We start from the raw sequence: 17500 nt of genomic DNA on the forward strand, positions 1-17500 counted from the left end.
GGTAGGTAGGTATTTAATAATGTAGGTAGGTAGGTATTTAGGTAGGTAGGTAGGTATTTAGGTATGTAGGTAGGTAGGTATTTAGGTAGGTAGGTATTTAGGTATGTAGATAGGTAGGTATTTAGGTATGTAGGTAGGTAGGTATTTAGGTATTTAGGTAGGTAGGTAGGTAGGTATTTAGGTAGGTAGGTAGGTATTTTAGGTATGTAGGTATGTAGATAGGTAGGTATTTAGGTATGTAGGTAGGTAGGTATTTAGGTGTTTAGGTAGGTAGGTAGGTAGTTATTTAGGTAGGTAGGTAGGTAGGTATTTAGGTAGGTAGGTAGGTAGGTCAGTAAGTATTTAGGTAGGTATATAGGTAGATAGGTATGTAGGTTGATAGGTAGGTAGGTAGGTAGGTATTTAGGTATGTAGGTATTTAGGTTGGTAGGTAGGTATTTAGGTATGTAGGTAGGTAGGTATTTAGGTATAGGTAGGTGGGTATTTAGGTATGTAGGTAGGTAGGTATTTAGGTAGGTAGGTAGGTAGGTATTTAGGTATGTAGGTAGGTAGGTAGGTAGGTAGGTAGGTAGGTAGGTAGGTAGGTAGGTAGGTAGGTAGGTAGGTAGGTAGGTAGGTAGGTAGGTAGGTATTTAGGTAGGTAGGTAGTTATTTAGGTAGGTTGGTAGGTAGGTATTTAGGTAGGTAGGTATTTAGGTATGTAGGTAGGTAGGTATTTAGGTAGGTAGGTAGGTAGGTAGGTAGGTAGGGTAGGTAGGTAGGTATTTAGGTAGGTAGGTATTTAGGTTGGTAGGTAGGTAGGTATTTAGTTAGGTAGGTAGGTATTTAGGTAGGTAGGTAGGTATTTAGGTATGTAGGTAGGTAGGTATTTAGGTAGGTAGGTATTTAGGTATGTAGGTAGGTAGGTATTTAGGTATGTAGGTAGGTAGGTATTTAGGTATTTAGGTAGGTAGGTAGGTTATTTAGGTAGGTAGGTAGGTATTTAGGTAGGTAGGTATGTAGGTAGGTAAGTATTTAGGTAGGTAGATAGGTAGATAGGTATGTAGGTTGATAGGTAGGTAGGTGGGTATTTAGGTATGTAGGTAGGTAGGTATTTAGGTAGGTATGTAGGTAGGTAAGTAAGTATTTAGGTAGGTAGATAGGTAATGTAGGTTGATAGGTAGGTAGGTAGGTATTTAGGTATGTAGGTAGGTAGGTATTTAGGTAGGTAGGTATGTATGTATTTAGGTTGGTAGGTAGGTAGGTATTTAGGTAGGTAGGTTGGTAGGTAGGTAGGTAGGTAGGTAGGTAGGTAGGTATGTAGGTAGGTAGGTATTTAGGTAGGTAGGTAGGTAGGTAGGTAGGTTATTTAGGTAGGGTAGGTAGGTAGGTAGGTATTTAGGTAGGTAGGTAGGTAGGTAGGTAGTTATTTAGGTAGGTAGGTAGGTAGGTATTTAGGTAGGTAGGTATTTAGGTTTAGGTAGGTAGGTATTTTAGGTAGGTAGGTAGGTATTTAGGTAGGTAGGTAGGTATTTAGGTATGTAGGTAGGTAGGTATTTAGGTAGGTAGGTATTTAGGTATGTAGGTAGGTAGGTATTTAGGTATGTAGGTAGGTAGGTATTTAGGTATTTAGGTAGGTAGGTAGTTATTTAGGTAGGTAGGTAGGTATTTAGGTAGGTAGGTAGGTAGGTAGGTAGGTAGGTAGGTAGGTAGGTAGGTAGGTAGGTATTTAGGTAGGTAGATAGGTAGGTAGGTAGGTAGGTAGGTTCAGGTAGGTATTTAGGTAGGTAGGGTATTTAGGTAGGTAGGTAGGTAGGTAGGTATTTAGGTAGGTAGGTAGGTAGGTAGGTAAGGTAAGTATTTAGGTAGGTAGATAGGTATGTAGGTTGATAGGGTAGGTAGGTAGGTATTTAGGTAGGTAGGTGTATTTAGGTTATTTAGGTAGGGTAGGTATTTAGGTAGGTAGGTAGGTAGGTAGGGTAGGTAGGTAGGTAGGTAGGGTAGGTAGGTAGGTAGGTAGGTAGGTAGGTAGGTATTTAGGTAGGTAGGTAGGTATTTAGGTAGGTAGGTAGGTAGGTAGGTAGGTAGGTAGGTATGGTAGGTAGGTAGGTAGGTAGGTAGGTATTTAGGTATGTAGGTATGTAGGTAGGTAGGTAGGTAGGTAGGTAGGTAGGTAGGTAGGTAGGTAGGTAGGTAGGTAGGTAGGTAGGTAGGTAGGTAGGTAGGTAGGTAGGTATTTACGTATGTAGGTATGTAGATATTTAGGTAGGTAGGTAGGTATTTAGGTAGGTAGGTATTTAGGTAGGTAGGTAGGTATTTAGGTATGTAGGTAGGTTGGTATATAGGTAGGTAGGTATTAAGGCAGGCAGACAGGCAGGCAGGCAGTCAGGTAGGTAGGTAGGTAGGTAGGTAGGTAGGTAGGTAGGTAGGTAGGTAGGTAGGTAGGTAGGTAGGTAGGTAGGTAGGTAGGTAGGTAGGTAGGCAGGTAGGTAGGTAGGTAGGTAGGTAGGTAGGTAGGTAGGTAGGTAGGTAGGTAGGTAGGTAGGTAGGTAGGTAGGTAGGTATGTAGGTAGGTAGATAGGTAGGCAGGCAGATAGGTAGGTAGGTAGATAGGTAGGCCTGTATGTGACTCCATACCCAGGTTGTACCAGACGTCCATCTCTCCGCTGAGTGTTCTGACCTCGATGATGCTCTGACCCAGGAAGTCATCAGACTCCCTCTTCAGACGCTGTTTCACCCTGGACTTGATGTCATCATCCTCGTCCCAAACACGCAGCTTGATACGTTCTGACGTGTTGTGGCACTCACTGGGGAGGAGGGGTTCATACGGTGATGTCATTATTCAGTCTTTATCCATTTATACCTTGACATTTATGACTCAACATTTAACAAACAAAAAAAAGCTGAAAAGGAGAAAGGGAGGAGGGAGGAAGAGGAGGAGGAGGAGGATTGTGGGAGATGTAGGCACAAAGGGTGAAGTCAAAGGATGGAGAAGGGAAGGGTTGAAGACGAAGAGGAGGAAGAGGAGGAGGAAGAAGGAGAGGGCGAGAAGAGAGGGTAAAGAAGAGGAGGAGAAGAAGGAGAGGGCGAGAAGAGAAGAGAGGGTAAAGAAGAGGATTAGGAAGAAGGAGAGGGCGAGAAGAGAGGGTAAAGAAGAGGAGGAGAAGAAGGAGAGGGCGAGAAGAGAGGGTAAAGAAGAGGAGGAGAAGAAGGAGAGGGCGAGAAGAGAAGAGAAGAGAGGGTAAAGAAGAGGAGGAGGAAGAAGGAGAGGGCGAGAAGAGAGGGTAAAGAAGAGGAGGAGGAAGAGGATTAGGAAGAAGGAGAAGGCGAGAAGAGAGGGTAAAGAAGAGGAGGAGGAAGAGGATTAGGAAGAAGGAGAGGGCGAGAAGAGAAGAGAGGGTAAAGAAGAGGAGGAGAAGAAGGAGAGGGCGAGAAGAGAAGAGAGGGTAAAGAAGAGGAGGAGAAGAAGAAGAGGGCGAGAAGAGAGGGTAAAGAAGAGGAGGAGAAGAAGAAGAGGGCGAGAAGAGAGGGTAAAGAAGAGGAGGAGGAAGAGGATTAGGAAGAAGGAGAGGGCGAGAACAGAAGAGAGGGTAAAGAAGAGGAGGAGAAGAAGGAGAGGGCGAGAAGAGAAGAGTTGGTAAAGAAGAGGAGGAGGAAGAAGGAGAGGGCGAGAAGAGAAGAGAGGGTAAAGAAGAGGAGGAGAAGAAGGAGAGGGCGAGAAGAGAGGGTAAAGAAGTGGAGGAGGAAGAAGGAGAGGGCGAGAAGAGAGGGTAAAGAAGAGGAGGAGAAGAAGGAGAGGGTGAGAAGAGAGGGTAAAGAAGTGGAGGAGGAAGAAGGAGAGGGCGAGAAGAGAGGGTAAAGAAGAGGAGGATGAAGAGGATTAGGGAGAAGGAGAGGGGAGAGAAGAGAGGGTAAAGAAGAGGAGGAGGAAGAAGGAGAGGGCGAGAAGAGAGGGTAAAGAAGCGGAGGAGAAGAAGGAGAGGGCGAGAAGAGAAGAGAGGGTAAAGAAGAGGAGGAGGAAGAAGGAGAGGGCGAAGAAGGGTAAAGAGAGGTAAAGAAGGAGAGGGGAGAGAGGGTAAAGAAGAAGGAGAAGAGGAGAGGGCGAGAAGAGGGTAAAGAAGAAGAGAGGGATTAAAGAAGAGGAAGAAGGAGAGGAGGTAAAGAAGAAGGAGGAGGGCGAGTAAAAGAGAGGGTAAAGAAGAGGAGGAGAAGAAGGAGAGGGCGAGAAGAGAAGAGAGGGTAAAGAAGAGGAGGAGGAAGAAGGAGAGGGCAAGAAGAGAGGGTAAAGAAGAGGAGGAGGAGGAAGGAGAGGGCGAGAAGAGAAGAGAGGGTAAAGAAGAGGAGGAGGAAGAAGGAGAGGGCGAGAAGAGAGGGTAAAGAAGAGGAGAAGGAAGAAGGAAAAGTCTTACAAGTTGAACGTCTCCTCCCAGACAGGGTTGAGGTTTCCGTAGATGGTCTTAGTTCTCTTCTTGGTCTTCCCCACCTGAATGGTCACGTAGGGGTCACTGGAGCCAGTCCTGTCTTTAGCCTGGAGACCCTGAGCACTGACAACTAACACACACACACACACACACATGTTATTAGTCATTAGTTATTAGTCACACACACTTACTGTGACCATGTCTGTCTGTCTGTCTGTCTGTCTGTCTGTCTGTCTGTCTGTCTGTCTGTCTGTCTGTCTGTCTGTCTGTCTGTCTGTCTGTCTGTCTGTCTGTCTGTCTGTCTGTCTGTCTGTCTGTGTGTCTGTGCCTGCCTGCCTGCCTGTGCCTGCCTGCCTGTGTCTGTCTGTGTGTGTGTCTGTCTGTCTGTCTGTCTGTCTGTCTGTCTGTCTGTCTGTCTGTCTGTCTGTCTGTCTGTCTGTCTGTCTGTCTGTCTGTCTGTCTGTCTGTCTGTCTGTCTGTGTGTCTGTGTGTGTGTGTGTGTGTGTGTGTGTGTGTGTGTGTGTGTGTGTGTGTGTGTGTGTGTGTGTGTGTGTGTGTGTGTGTGTGTGTGTGTGTGTGTGTGTGTGTGTGTGTGTGTGTGTGTGTGTGGCAGGCTGTTTCACCTCGGTAACTTCCCTGCAACTCAACATAACCATCTAGGACATGAGGGTTACCAGATGTGTATCAGACAGCTGGTTGTTACTGTGGCTGTCTGACCAATCCAGGCACTACAGCGAGGAGAACGTGTTAAAATCACCTAGTCATTTTGAAACATGGTTTAAAAGTGCTGTGTAATAATAGTGTCATATCTTTTCAAATATCTATTCAAAGACTTCTCCTCACCTTCTGCAAAGGTACACAGGTACTATAGTGTCTTGTCAACTTCAACAGCGTGAATAAAATGAGATACACTCACACCCAGCAGGATATTTCCAAAAAGTTAGATCTTGTAATTTTTGGGCTCCCGAGTGGCGCAGCGGTCTAATGCAATGTATCTCAGTGCTAAAGGCGTCACTACAGACCTTGGTTTGATTCCAGTGGTGCTGAGGGGCGGTGTGGTGGGTAATGTGGGGATGATGTGGTGGGTAATGTGGGGATGATGGTGGGGATGATGGTGTGGTGGGGTAATGTGGGGATGGTGTGGTGGGGTAAATGCAATGTGGGGATGGTGTGGTGGGGTAATGTGGGGATGGTGTGGTGGGGTAATGTGGGGATGGTGTGATGGGGTAATGTGGGGAGGTGTTGTGGGGTAATGTGGGGGTGGTGTGGTGGGGTAATGTGGGTCTGGTGTTAAGGGGCAATGTTGTGGAGGTGTTGTGGGCTAATGTGGGGAGGTGTGATGGGGTAATGTGGGGATGGTGTGGTGGGGTAATGTGGGGTAAAGTGGTGGGGTAATGTTGTGGAGGTGTGGTGGGGTACTGTTGTGGAGGTGTGGTGGGGTACTGTTGTGGAGGTGTGGTGGGGGTAATGTGGGGATGGTGTGATGGGGTAATGTGGGTATGGTGTTGTGGGGTAATGTGGGGTGGTGTGCTGGGGTAATGTGGGGAAATGGGGAGATGTGGCTGGGGGTGGGTGCTGGGGTAATGTGGAGATGGTGTTGTGGGGTAATGTGGGGAGATGTGGTGCGGTAATGTGGGGCTGGTGTGATGGGTTAATGTTGTGGAGGTGTTGTGGGTTAATGTGGGATCATGTGGGGCTGGTGTGGTGGGGTAATGTGGGGCTGGTGTGGTGGGGTAATGTGGAGGTGTGGTGGGGTAATGTGGGTCTGGTGTTAAGGGGCAATGTTGTGGAGATGGTGTGGTGGGGTAATGTGGGGATGGTGTGGTGGGGTAATGTGGGGTAATGTGGTGGGGTACTGTTGTGGAGGTGTTGTGGGGTAATGTGTGATAATGTGGTGGGGTGATGCTGTAGCGGTGTGGTGGGGTAATGTTGTGGAGGTGTGGTGGGGTACTGTGGGGCGGTATGGTGGGGTAATGTTGTGGAGGTGTGGTGGGGTACTGTGGGTTGTTGTGGTGGGTTGTTGTGGTGCAGTGCGGTGGGATGGTGAGGTGGGGTGCTGTAGTTGCAGTGCGGTACTTTGTGGTTCGGTACAGTACGTACCGGTGATGGTGATCTTGGCAGACCACTTGGAAGTTCCATCTAACACGTTCTGTTTAATAGTCTTCATCTGCTGAGCATGGAGCAGCTTAGTGACGGCGAACACAGCCCTGATCTCTTCAAAGATCTCCGGCTTGTTCCTCTCCCTGATCTTCATCCTGTCCTTCATGGCTGTGATGATGTGCTGGGTCCGGTCCTCTGCTCCTGTCTTAGAGCTCTTCTCAGCCGCCCCTGGATAAAGGGAAGGTGTGATGGGAGGAGAGGGGGAGGAGAGAAGGGAGGAGAGAGGGACGGAGAGGGGGAGGAGAGTGGGGAAGAGAGGGGGAGGAGAGAAGGGAGGAGAGAGGGACGGAGAGGGGGAAGAGAGGGGGAAGAGAAGGGGAGGAGAGAAGGGAGGAGAGAGGGACGGAGAGGGGGAGGAGAGAAGGGAGGAGAGGGGGAGGAGAGAAGGGAGGAGAGAGGGACAGAGAGGGGGAGGAGAGAAGGGAGGAGAGGGGGAGGAGAGAAGGGAGGAGAGGGGGATGGAGAGGGGGAGGAGAGAAGGGAGGAGAGGGGGAGGAGAGAAGGGAGGAGAGAGGGATGGAGAGGGGGAGGAGAGAAGGGAGGAGAGAGGGACGGAGAGGGGATGGAGAGGGGAGTGGAAAGAGGGGAGGAGAGGGGGAGGAGAGAAGGGAGTAGAGAGGGACAGAGAGGGGGAAGAGAGGAGAGGGGGAGGAGAGAAGGGAGGAGAGGAGAGGGGGAGGAGAGGGGGAGGAGAGTTACAGAAAAATTGAACAGCCTCAGCTTTTCATCCCCAACCTCCCCCTCATCTTCCCCTCTACCCTTCCTTCCCTCCTTCCTCCTCTACTCACTCTGCAGACAGTCAGCGTTGAGCAGCTCCTGGCACTTCTCGTGAACTTTGACCCCACACTCAGCACACCTCATGCCCTGGCGGGCGATGCCCCACAGCAGCCCCTCACACTCATAGCAGTAGGTGGGTGTGGAGGCAGTCCACACCTGGAAGGAATGGGGCGTGGTGCAGGAGATGGGGTAGATCAGAGCCTGCAGGGTTTTCTTATAAACGTGGCTCTTCTGTAGGAGTGTAAGGGGGGAGACATACAGAGAAAGACAGAAAAATAGATAGGAAGGAGAGAGAGAGAGATGTAGGGCGGGGGAGAGAGAGAGGTAGGGAGAGAGAGGGAGAGAGAGAGAGAGAGAGAGAGAGGGATGTAGGGCGAGACAGAGAGAGGTAGGGAGAGAGAGAGGGAGAGAGAGAGAGAGAGAGAGGGATGTAGGGCGAGACAGAGAGGTAGGGAGAGAGAGGTGTGGAGAGAGGGAGAGGTACGGAGAGGGAGAGACAGAGAGTGAGAGGTAGGGATAGAGAGAAAGAGATAGAAAGGGAAACAGAGAGAGAGAGGGAGGTAGGGAGAGAGAGAGGTAGAGAGAGAGGTAGAGAGAGAAATAGAGTGGTAGGGAGCAAGAAAGAGAGAGGTAGAGAGAGGTAGAGAGAGAGAGAGAGAGAGATAGAGAGGTAGGGAGCAAGAGAGAGAGAGAGAGAGGTAGAGAGAGAGGTAGGGAGCAAGAAAGAGAGAGGTAGAGAGAGGTAGAGAGAGAGAGAGGTAGAGCGAGAGATAGAGAGGTAGAGAGAGGTAGAGAGAGAGGTAGAGAGGTAGGGAGCAAGAGAGAGAGCGTGAGAGAGAGAGAGAGAGGTAGAGAGGTAGAGAGGTAGGGAGCAAGAAAGAGAGAGAGACACACAAAAAGAGAAAGTGAGAAATGTGTTTAGTCAGGTGCAGTATGTGTCAGGGATGGTGGGTGGTGCAGAGCAGAGCAGAGTCGAGGTGCACACAGAACCGTAGGCTGAGGTATGAACACACATCAGGGAACTCAACCGTCTATTGTTTGTTTGGTTGGGACTGGAATGTTACAAAATATGTGAGTCACTGTAATGTTATGCTGGTGAATGAGGACCCAAAAGCGACTTAACAGAAACAGAGTCTTTATTCCAGTCTTAAACAAAAACGATACTCCTGGATATTATCTTAGGTAAATACAAAACAGGAAAACTGAAATCCTCTCGTCAGTAGAGAGGAACGACTGGAGACGCGACCACAGACTGCAGGTCGCTTCGGGAAGGCGCAGGCCGTAGCTGATACAGATACCTGCTCACACGCAGCATCTGAAGAAGGCAAAAACACGACAGGGCGGAACAAGGACACAGAACAGCAAACATCAAACAAGGATCCGACAAGGACAGAAGCGGAAAACAGAGGGAGAAATAGGGACTCTAATCAGAGGGCAAAATAGGGGACAGGTGTGAAAGAGTAAATGAGGTAGTTAGGAGAATGAGGAACAGCTGGGAGCAGGAACGGAACGATAGAGAGAGAGAGCGAGAGAGGGAGAGAGGGAGGGGGAGAGAGAGGGATAGAAAGAGGGAAAGAAACTAATAAGACCAGCAGAGGGAAACGAATAGAAGGGAAGCACAAGGACAAGACATGACAATATATGACAAAACATGACAGTACCCCCCCACTCACCGAGCGCCTCCTGGCGCACTCGAGGAGGAACCCTGGCGGCAACAGAGGAAATCATTGATCAACAAACGGTCCAGCACGTCCCGAGAAAGAACCCAACTCCTCTCCTCAGGACCGTAACGGGAGACGATGAAGAGGGAATCTAGGGCTATTACTCTTATAAAAATGAGACACGGGTGGAGAACTGTAAGCGTTAGAGCAATCAGGACCAAACAGGCCAGGAGAGTAACAACTAGGGACAGACTGAGACACAGCAAGGCTAAGACCAGGAACAGGAGAGAGGCGGTGGCTGTGGACAGACTGAGACACAGCAAGTGCAGGAGCAGGACCAGGAGAGATGCGGTGGCAGGGGACAGACTGAGACCCAGCAAGGCCAGGAGCAGAAGCAGAAAAAAAGTTACCGGACTTATTCTGCGCGCAGTCCGAACAAGCAGCCACGAAACGGCGCGTGTCACGCTCCTGAGTAGGCCACCAAAACCACTGGCGAATAGAAGCAAGCGTACCCCGAACGCCGGGGTGGCCAGCTAACTTGGCAGAGTGAGCCCACTGAAGAACAGCCAGACGAGTAGAGACAGGAACGAAAAGAAGGTTACTAGAACAAGCGCGCGGCGACGGAGTGTGAATGAGTGCTTGCTTGACCTGTCTCTCAATTCCCCAGACATTCAACCCGACAACACGCCCCTCAGGGAGAATCCCCTCGGGGTCGGTAGACGCTACAGAAGAACTGAAGAGACGGAATAAAGCATCAGGCTTGGTGTTCTTAGTACCCGGGCGATAAGAAATCACGAACTCGAAACGAGCGAAAAACAACGCCCAACGAGCTTGACGCGCATTGAGTCGTTTGGCAGAACGGATGTACTCAAGGTTCTTTTGGTCAGTCCAAACGACAAAAGGAACGGTCGCCCCCTCCAACCACTATCGCCATTCGCCTAGGGCTAAACGGATGGCGAGCAGTTCGCGGTTAGCCACATCATAGTTACGTTCCGACGGCGACAGGCGATGAGAAAAATACGCGCAAGGGTGGACCCCATCGTCAGTATGGGAGCGCTGGGACAGAATGGCTCCCACGCCCACCCCCGACGCGTCTACCTCGACAATGAACTGTTTAGTGACGTCAGGTGCGACAAGGATAGGAGCGGATGCAAAACGCTTCTTGAGGAGATCAGTACAACAATCATACGACCGGTGAGGAGGAAGGGAGGTGGCTCTAGACCAGGGGTGTCAAAGTCAAATGGACGGAGGGCCAAATAAAAAATTTAGCTACAAGCCGAGGGCCGGACTGTTCGAATGTCCATTGAAAATTTTTTAAATGACGCATATAGTCTAGTGAACCTAATTGAACCTACTGAAAACCTAACAAATATATTCCAATATGATCAGATAAATAAAGCAATATTTTCTTATGGCTCTGTCAGTAATCTTTAATTTTCAACAGACACAAAAGACACATTTCCTTTATATAAAAATCCCCATAACATGAACATTAAATGAAAGAAACCGGTATTCAAGGCACCATCAGTAGCCTATATTTTCTATTTTAGCAAAAGTGGGCTAAATTTACTTCAAAGAAAAAAACAATAATAGCAATTTTCTATCATCCACTCAACTGAAATATTTTAAAAATATAATTGGATTGAAATACAATAAAATAAAGTGCAAAAATCTATTAATCAAAAACAACACTTTGTTTAAGGAGAAGTAACATGCAGTGAAAACAAATATTAAACTTTAACTTTTAAACTTGAACTGAGTAAAAACTCTAAATATGTGATTGCACAGTAATGTTCACTTGTTTGAGGTTGAGGGTGATACTTGGTGGTGTCCCATCTTTTCCACAAGTTCATCAATGTTCGGGGTAAGGCTCTGAGCTGAGGAAATCCTCAGAATTGAGTGGAGGTGTTCAGCAGTAAGTCGACTTCTGTGTGATGTTTTGTTCAAGTTCATCAAAGAAAACAGTTGTTCACACAGGTATATGCTGCCAAACATAGACAACGTTTGAGCAGCCTGGATGCGCAGCTGGGGCATTGTGTCGGGGAGGAAACGGGCGAACTCCGCAGCACCCACTGCCTAATATTTTGCCCTCAGTGCATCATTGCATTGGAGGTCAATCAACTCCATTTGGAGGTTTGGTGGTGAGCTTTCCACGTCAACAGCAAATGGGTTACCGAGCAGTTCCAACCTGCTTTTTTGTGCTTCAAAGTCAGCAAATCGGCGTCGAAAGTCAGCGGCAAGCATACCTATTTTATCAGCCAACTGTGCGCTCGGGAACGCACTGGTAGAGAGCTTCTCTTTCATGGTCTGGCAGTTGTGTTGTGTCTTTCCCTTTGCTGTCCAAGAACAGACAAATCTCCTCACGAAGCTCGAAACATCTTTGAAGCACCTTTCCCTGGCTTAGCCATCGCACCTCTGTGTGATAAGGCAAATCACCATGCTCCGTTTCTAACTCCGTCAGAAATGCCTTGAACTGGCGGTGATTCAAACCTTTGGCTCTGATAAAGTTAACTGTGCGCGTGATGATGCTCATTACATGCTCCATTTTCAAGGCTTTACCGCACAACGCTTCCTGGTGTATGATACAATGATAAGCTGTCAGCTCACCTGTCGTGTTTTCCTCTTGCATCTTTTCCCGTATCTTCGTCACCAGTCCTCTCCTGTGTCCACACATCGCAGGTGCTCCGTCGGTTGTCAAACCCACGAGTTTTTCCCAAGGCAGCTCCATCTCATTTACACATCTTGACACCTCTTCATACAAATCATGCCCCGTAGTTGTGCCATGCATAGGACGTAAAGCCAAAAACTCCTCTGTCACGCTTAGGCTGGAGTCCACTCCGCGGATGAAAATTGACAACTGGGCAATGTCAGAAATGTCGGTGCTCTCATCCACAGCCAAGGAATATGCAATGAAATCTTTTCCCTTTTTACAAGCTGCTCTTTTAGATTGATGGACAACTGGTCTACTCTCTCGGCAATGGTGTTTCTGCTCAGACTCACATTTAAAAAGAGTTGCCTTTTTCTGGGCAAACTTCGTCACAAACTTTAATCATGCAGTTTTTGATGAAATCCCCCTCCGTAAATGGCCGGGCTGATTTAGCGATCTCTTCTGCCAAAATAAAACTGGCCTTGACAGCAGCCTGGCCTTGTGATTTGGCTTTTTTGAACAGAGCCTGTCGAGATTTGAGGCCTCGTTTTAATTCCTCTGCCTTTTGTAGCCTTTGTTCCATGTCCATATTCTTGTTTTTGTCCGCGTGTTTCGTTTCATAATGTCGTCTCAGATTATACTCTTTCAGTACCGCCACACTTTCTCCACACAGAAGACACACAGGTTTTCCAGCTACCTCCGTGAACAAATACTCCGACTCCCACCTTGTTTGAAACCCCCGGTTCTCAGTGTCCACCTTCCGTTTTGCCATTTTTGATGGGTATCTGAAAGTTAATTTTACTGTGATGCTGACAACTGCTGTGCCAATAAATATTGAAATGAAGCAGCCTACTGCTCGGTGCGGGCTGCCGGCTTGCTGCGGTCTGCGGGCCGGTTCTAATAATAAATCAAGATCATCCCAGGGGCCGTAAAAAACCTTCTCGCGGGCCGGATGTGGCCCGCGGGCCTTGACTCTGACATATGTGCTCTAGACCGACTGAAGACCGTGCGCAGATCATGATATTCCTCCGGCCCTCCTGTCAAATCACCAGGTTCCTCCTGTGAAGAGGGAGCAGAAGAAACAGGAGGAATAGCAGACATTAAACATTTCACATGACAAGAAACGTTCCAGGAAAGGATATAATTACTAGACCAATCAAAAGAAGGATTATGACACACTAGCCAGGGATGACCCAAAACAACAGGTGTAAAAGGTGAATGAAAAATCAAAAAAGAAATGGTCTCACTATGGTTACCAGATACTGTGAGGGTTAAAGGTAGTGTTTCACATAATATACTGGGGAGAGGACTACCATCCAAGGCGAACATGACCGTGGGCTCCCCTAACTGTCTGAGAGGAATGTCATGTTCCCGAGCCCAGGCTTCGTCCATAAAACAGCCCTCCGCCCCAGAGTCTATTAATGCACTGCAGGAAGCTGCCGATCCGGTCCAGCGTAGATGGACCGGCAAGGTAGTACAGGTACTTGACGGAGAGGACAGAGTAGTAGCGCTTATCAGTCGCCCTCCGCTTACTGATGAGCTCTGGCCTTTAACTGGACATGAAATGACAAAATGACCAGCGGAACCGCAATAGAGACAGAGGCGGTTGGTGATTCTCCGTTCCCTCTCCTTAGTCGAGATGCGAATACCCCCCAGCTGCATGGGCTCAACACCTGAGTCAGTGGGTAAAGATGGTAGTGTCGGGGAGAGGGGGGACACAATTAACGCGAGCTCTCTTCCATGAGCTCGGTGACGAAGATCTACCCGTCGTTCAATGCGAATAGCGAGTTCAATCAAAGAATCCACGCTGGATGGAACCTCCCGGGAGAGAATCTCATCCTTAACCTTAGCGTGGAGTCCCTCCAGGAAACGAGTGAGCAACGCCTGCTCGTTCCAGTTACTGGAGGCAGCAAGAGTGCGAAACTCTATAGAGTAATCCGTTATGGATCGATTACCTTGACATAGGGAAGACAGGGACCAGGAAGCTTCTTTCCCAAAAACAGAACGATCAAAAACCCGTATCATCTCCTCTTTAAAGTTCTGATACTCGTTAGTACACTCAGCCCTTGCCTCCCAGATAGCTGTGCCCCACTCCCGAGCCCGTCCAGTAAGGAGTGATATGACGTAGGCGATCCGAGCTCTCTCTCTTGAGTATGTGTTGGGCTGGAGAGAGAACACAATATCACACTGGGTGAGAAAGGAGCGGCACTCAGTGGGCTGCCCAGAGTAACATGGTGGGTTATTAACCCTAGGTTCCGGAGACTCGGAAGACCAGGAAGTAGCTGGTGGTACGAGACGAAGACTCTGAAACTGTCCTGAGAGGTCGGAGACCTGAGCGGCCAGGGTCTCAACGGCATGACGAGCAGCAGACAATTCCTGCTCGTGTCTGCCGATCATCGCTCCCTGGAACTCGACAGCAGAGTAGAGAGAATCCGTAGTCGCTGGGTCCATTCTTGGTCGGATCCTTCTGTTATGCTGGTGAAACAGAGTCTTTATTCCAGTCTTAAACAAAAACGATACTCCTGGATATTATCTTAGGTAAATACAAAACAGGAAAACTGAAATCCTCTCGTCAGTAGAGAGGAACGACTGGAGACGCGACCACAGACTGCAGGTCGCTTCGGGAAGGCACAGGCCGTAGCTGACATAGACACCTGCTCACACGCAGCATCTGAAGAAGGCAAAAACACGACAGGGCGGAACAAGGACACAGAACAGCAAACATCAAACAAGGATCCGACAAGGACAGAAGCAGAAAACAGAGGGAGAAATAGGGACTCTAATCAGAGGGCAAAATAGGGGACAGGTGTGAAAGAGTAAATGAGGTAGTTAGGAGAATGAGGAACAGCTGGGAGCAGGAACGGAACGATAGAGAGAGAGAGTGAGAGAGGGAGAGAGGGAGGGGGAGAGAGAGGGATAGAAAGAGGGAAAGAACCTAATAAGACCAGCAGAGGGAAACGAATAGAAGGGAAGCACAAGGACAAGACATGACAATATATGACAAAACATGACATGTAAACCATCAAGAGAAGCAAGGTTAGGAGAGGAACTTATTCAAAGAATGTGACAGGGATTGGTTTAATTTTTATTTTACGAGGCAAGTCAGTTAATAAGAACAAATTGTTATTTACAATAACGGACGAGCCCGGGACGATGCTGGCCCAATTGTGAGCCGCCCATGGGACTCCCAATCACGGCCAGATGTGATACAGCCTGGATTCAAACCAGGGACTGTAGTGTTGCCTGTTGCACTGAAATGCAGTGCTTTAGACCGCTGTGCCACTCGGGAGCCATGCACCACTTGAACCAGGGATAGAGTTTAGGAGAGGAACTTCTTCTCAGAATGTGACAGGGATAGAGGTTAGGAGAGGAACTTCTTCTCAGAATGTGACAGGGATAGAGGTTAGGAGAGGAACTTCTTCTCAGAATGTGACAGGGATAGAGGTTAGGAGAGGAACTTCTTCTCAGAATGTGACAGGGATAGAGCGGCCTTTCAGGTTATGTCGATATAGGACTTGTTTCACTGTGAATATAGATACTTTTGTACCTGTTTCCTCCAGCATCTTCACAATGTCCTTTGCTGTTGTTCTGGGATTGATTTGCACTTTTCGCACCAAAGTATTTTCATCTCTAGGAGACAGAACACGTCTCCTTCCTGAGTGGTATGACGGCTGCGTGATCCCATGGTGTTTATACTTGCGTACTATTGTTTGTACAGATGAATGTGGAAACTTCAGGCATTTGGAAATTGCTCCCAAGGAAGTAACCAGACTTGTGGAGGTCTACAAATTCTTTACTGAGGTCTTGGCTGATTTCTTTTGATTTTCCCATGATGTCAAACAAAGAGGCGCTGAGTTTGAAGGTAGGCCTTGAAATACATCCACAGGTACACCACTCAAATGATGTCAATTATCAGAAGCTTCTAAAGCCATGACATAATTTTCTGGAATTTTCGAAGCTGTTTAAAGGCAGTCAACTTAGTGTATGTAAACTTCTGACCCACTGGAATTGTGATACAAGTGAATTGTGGAATTGGGATATAAGTGAAATAATCTGTCTGTAAACAATATTTAGAAAAATTACTTGTTTCATGTACAAAGTAGATGTCCTAACCGACTTGCCAAAACTATAGTTTGTTAACAAGACATTTGTGGAGTGATTTTTAAAAATGAGTTTTAATGACCCCAACCTAAGTGCATGTAAACTTCTGACTTCAACTGTATCACGAATTGGTGAGGGCACTGGAACAGTCTGCAGCACCCGGCCTCACCCTACTAGAAGTCAAATGTCTATTATTTGCTGATGATCTGGTGCTTCTGTCACCAACCAAGGAGGAGCTGCAGCAGCACCTAGATCTTCTGCACAGATACTGTCAGACCTGGGCCCTGACAGACCTGGGCCCTGTCAGACCTGGGCCCTGACAGACCTGGGCCCTGACAGACCTGGGCCCTGTCAGACCTGGGCCCTGACAGACCTGGGCCCTGTCAGACCTGGGCCCTGTCAGACCTGGGCCCTGTCAGACCTGGGCCCTGACAGACCTGGGCCCTGACAGACCTGGGCCCTGACAGTAAATCTCAGTAAGACAATAATAATGATGCTCCAAAAACAGGTCCAGTCACCAGGACCACAAATACAAATTCCATCTAGACGCCGTTGCCCTAGAGCACACAAAAAACTATACATACCTCTGCCTAAACATCAGCGCCACTGTTAACTTCCACAAAGCTGTGAACGAGCTGAGAGGCAAGGCCTTCTATGCCATTAAAAGGAACATAAAATTCAGCATACCAATTAGGAGTTGGCTAAAAATACTTGAATTGGTTATTGCCTGGTCTGCTCACCAAAACAAGAATTCACTAAATTGGACAAACACCAAATTGAGACTCTGTATACAAAAATTCTGCAAAAAATGTCCTCTGTGTACAACGTAAAACACCAAATAATGCACGCAGAGCAGAATTAGGCCGATACCCACTAATTATCAAAATCCAATAAAGAGCCGTTAAATTCTACAACCACCTAAAAGGAAGATATTCACAAACCTTCCACAACAAAGCCATCACCTACAGAGAGATGAACCTGGAGAAGATTCCCCTAAACAAGCTGGTCCTGGGGCTCTGTTCACAAACACAAACACCCCACAGAGCCCCAGGACAGAAACACAATTAGACCCAATCAAATCACGAGAAAACAAAAAGACAATTACTTGACACATTGGAAAGAATTAACAAAAAAAATAGAGCAAACTAGAATGTTATTTGGGCCTAAACAGAGAGTACACAGTGGCAGAAAAACGTACCAAACAGACCCCACAGAGCCCTAGGACAGCAGCACAATAAGACCCAACCAAATCATAAGAAACCCCCCAAAATGATTACTGACCCAAACTTAAGGCAAGCTTTGACAATGTACATACTCAGTGAGCATAGCCTTGCTATTGAGAAAGGCTGCTGTAGAGAGAACTGACTCTCAAGAGAAGACAGGCTATGTGCTCACTGCCCACAAAATGAGGTGGAAACTGAGCTGCACTTCCTAACCTCCTGCCCAATGTATGACCATATTAGAGATACATATTTCCCTCAGATTACACAGATCCACAAAGAATTCGAAAAACAAACCCAATTTTGATGAACTCCCATATCTACTGGGTAAAATACCACAGTGTGACATCATCACAGAAGCAAGATTTGTGACCTGTTGCTACAAGATACGGGCAACCAGTGAAGAACAAACACCACTGTAAATACAACCCATATTTATGCCTATTTATGTCTCCTTTTGTACTTTAACTATTTGCACATCGTTACAACACTGTATATAGACATATATGACATTTGAAATGTCTTCATTCATTT

The 17500-nt window shown here is 47.7% G+C and overlaps 1 pseudogene; it reads right to left on the reverse strand.

The window, feature by feature from the left end:
- Positions 1 to 17500, reverse strand: part of LOC124034686 — a 127640-nt pseudogene that overhangs the window by 76697 nt on the left and 33443 nt on the right.

This window comes from Oncorhynchus gorbuscha, linkage group LG04, assembly GCF_021184085.1.
Source record: "Oncorhynchus gorbuscha isolate QuinsamMale2020 ecotype Even-year linkage group LG04, OgorEven_v1.0, whole genome shotgun sequence".
NCBI classification, from domain to species: Eukaryota; Metazoa; Chordata; class Actinopteri; order Salmoniformes; family Salmonidae; genus Oncorhynchus; species Oncorhynchus gorbuscha.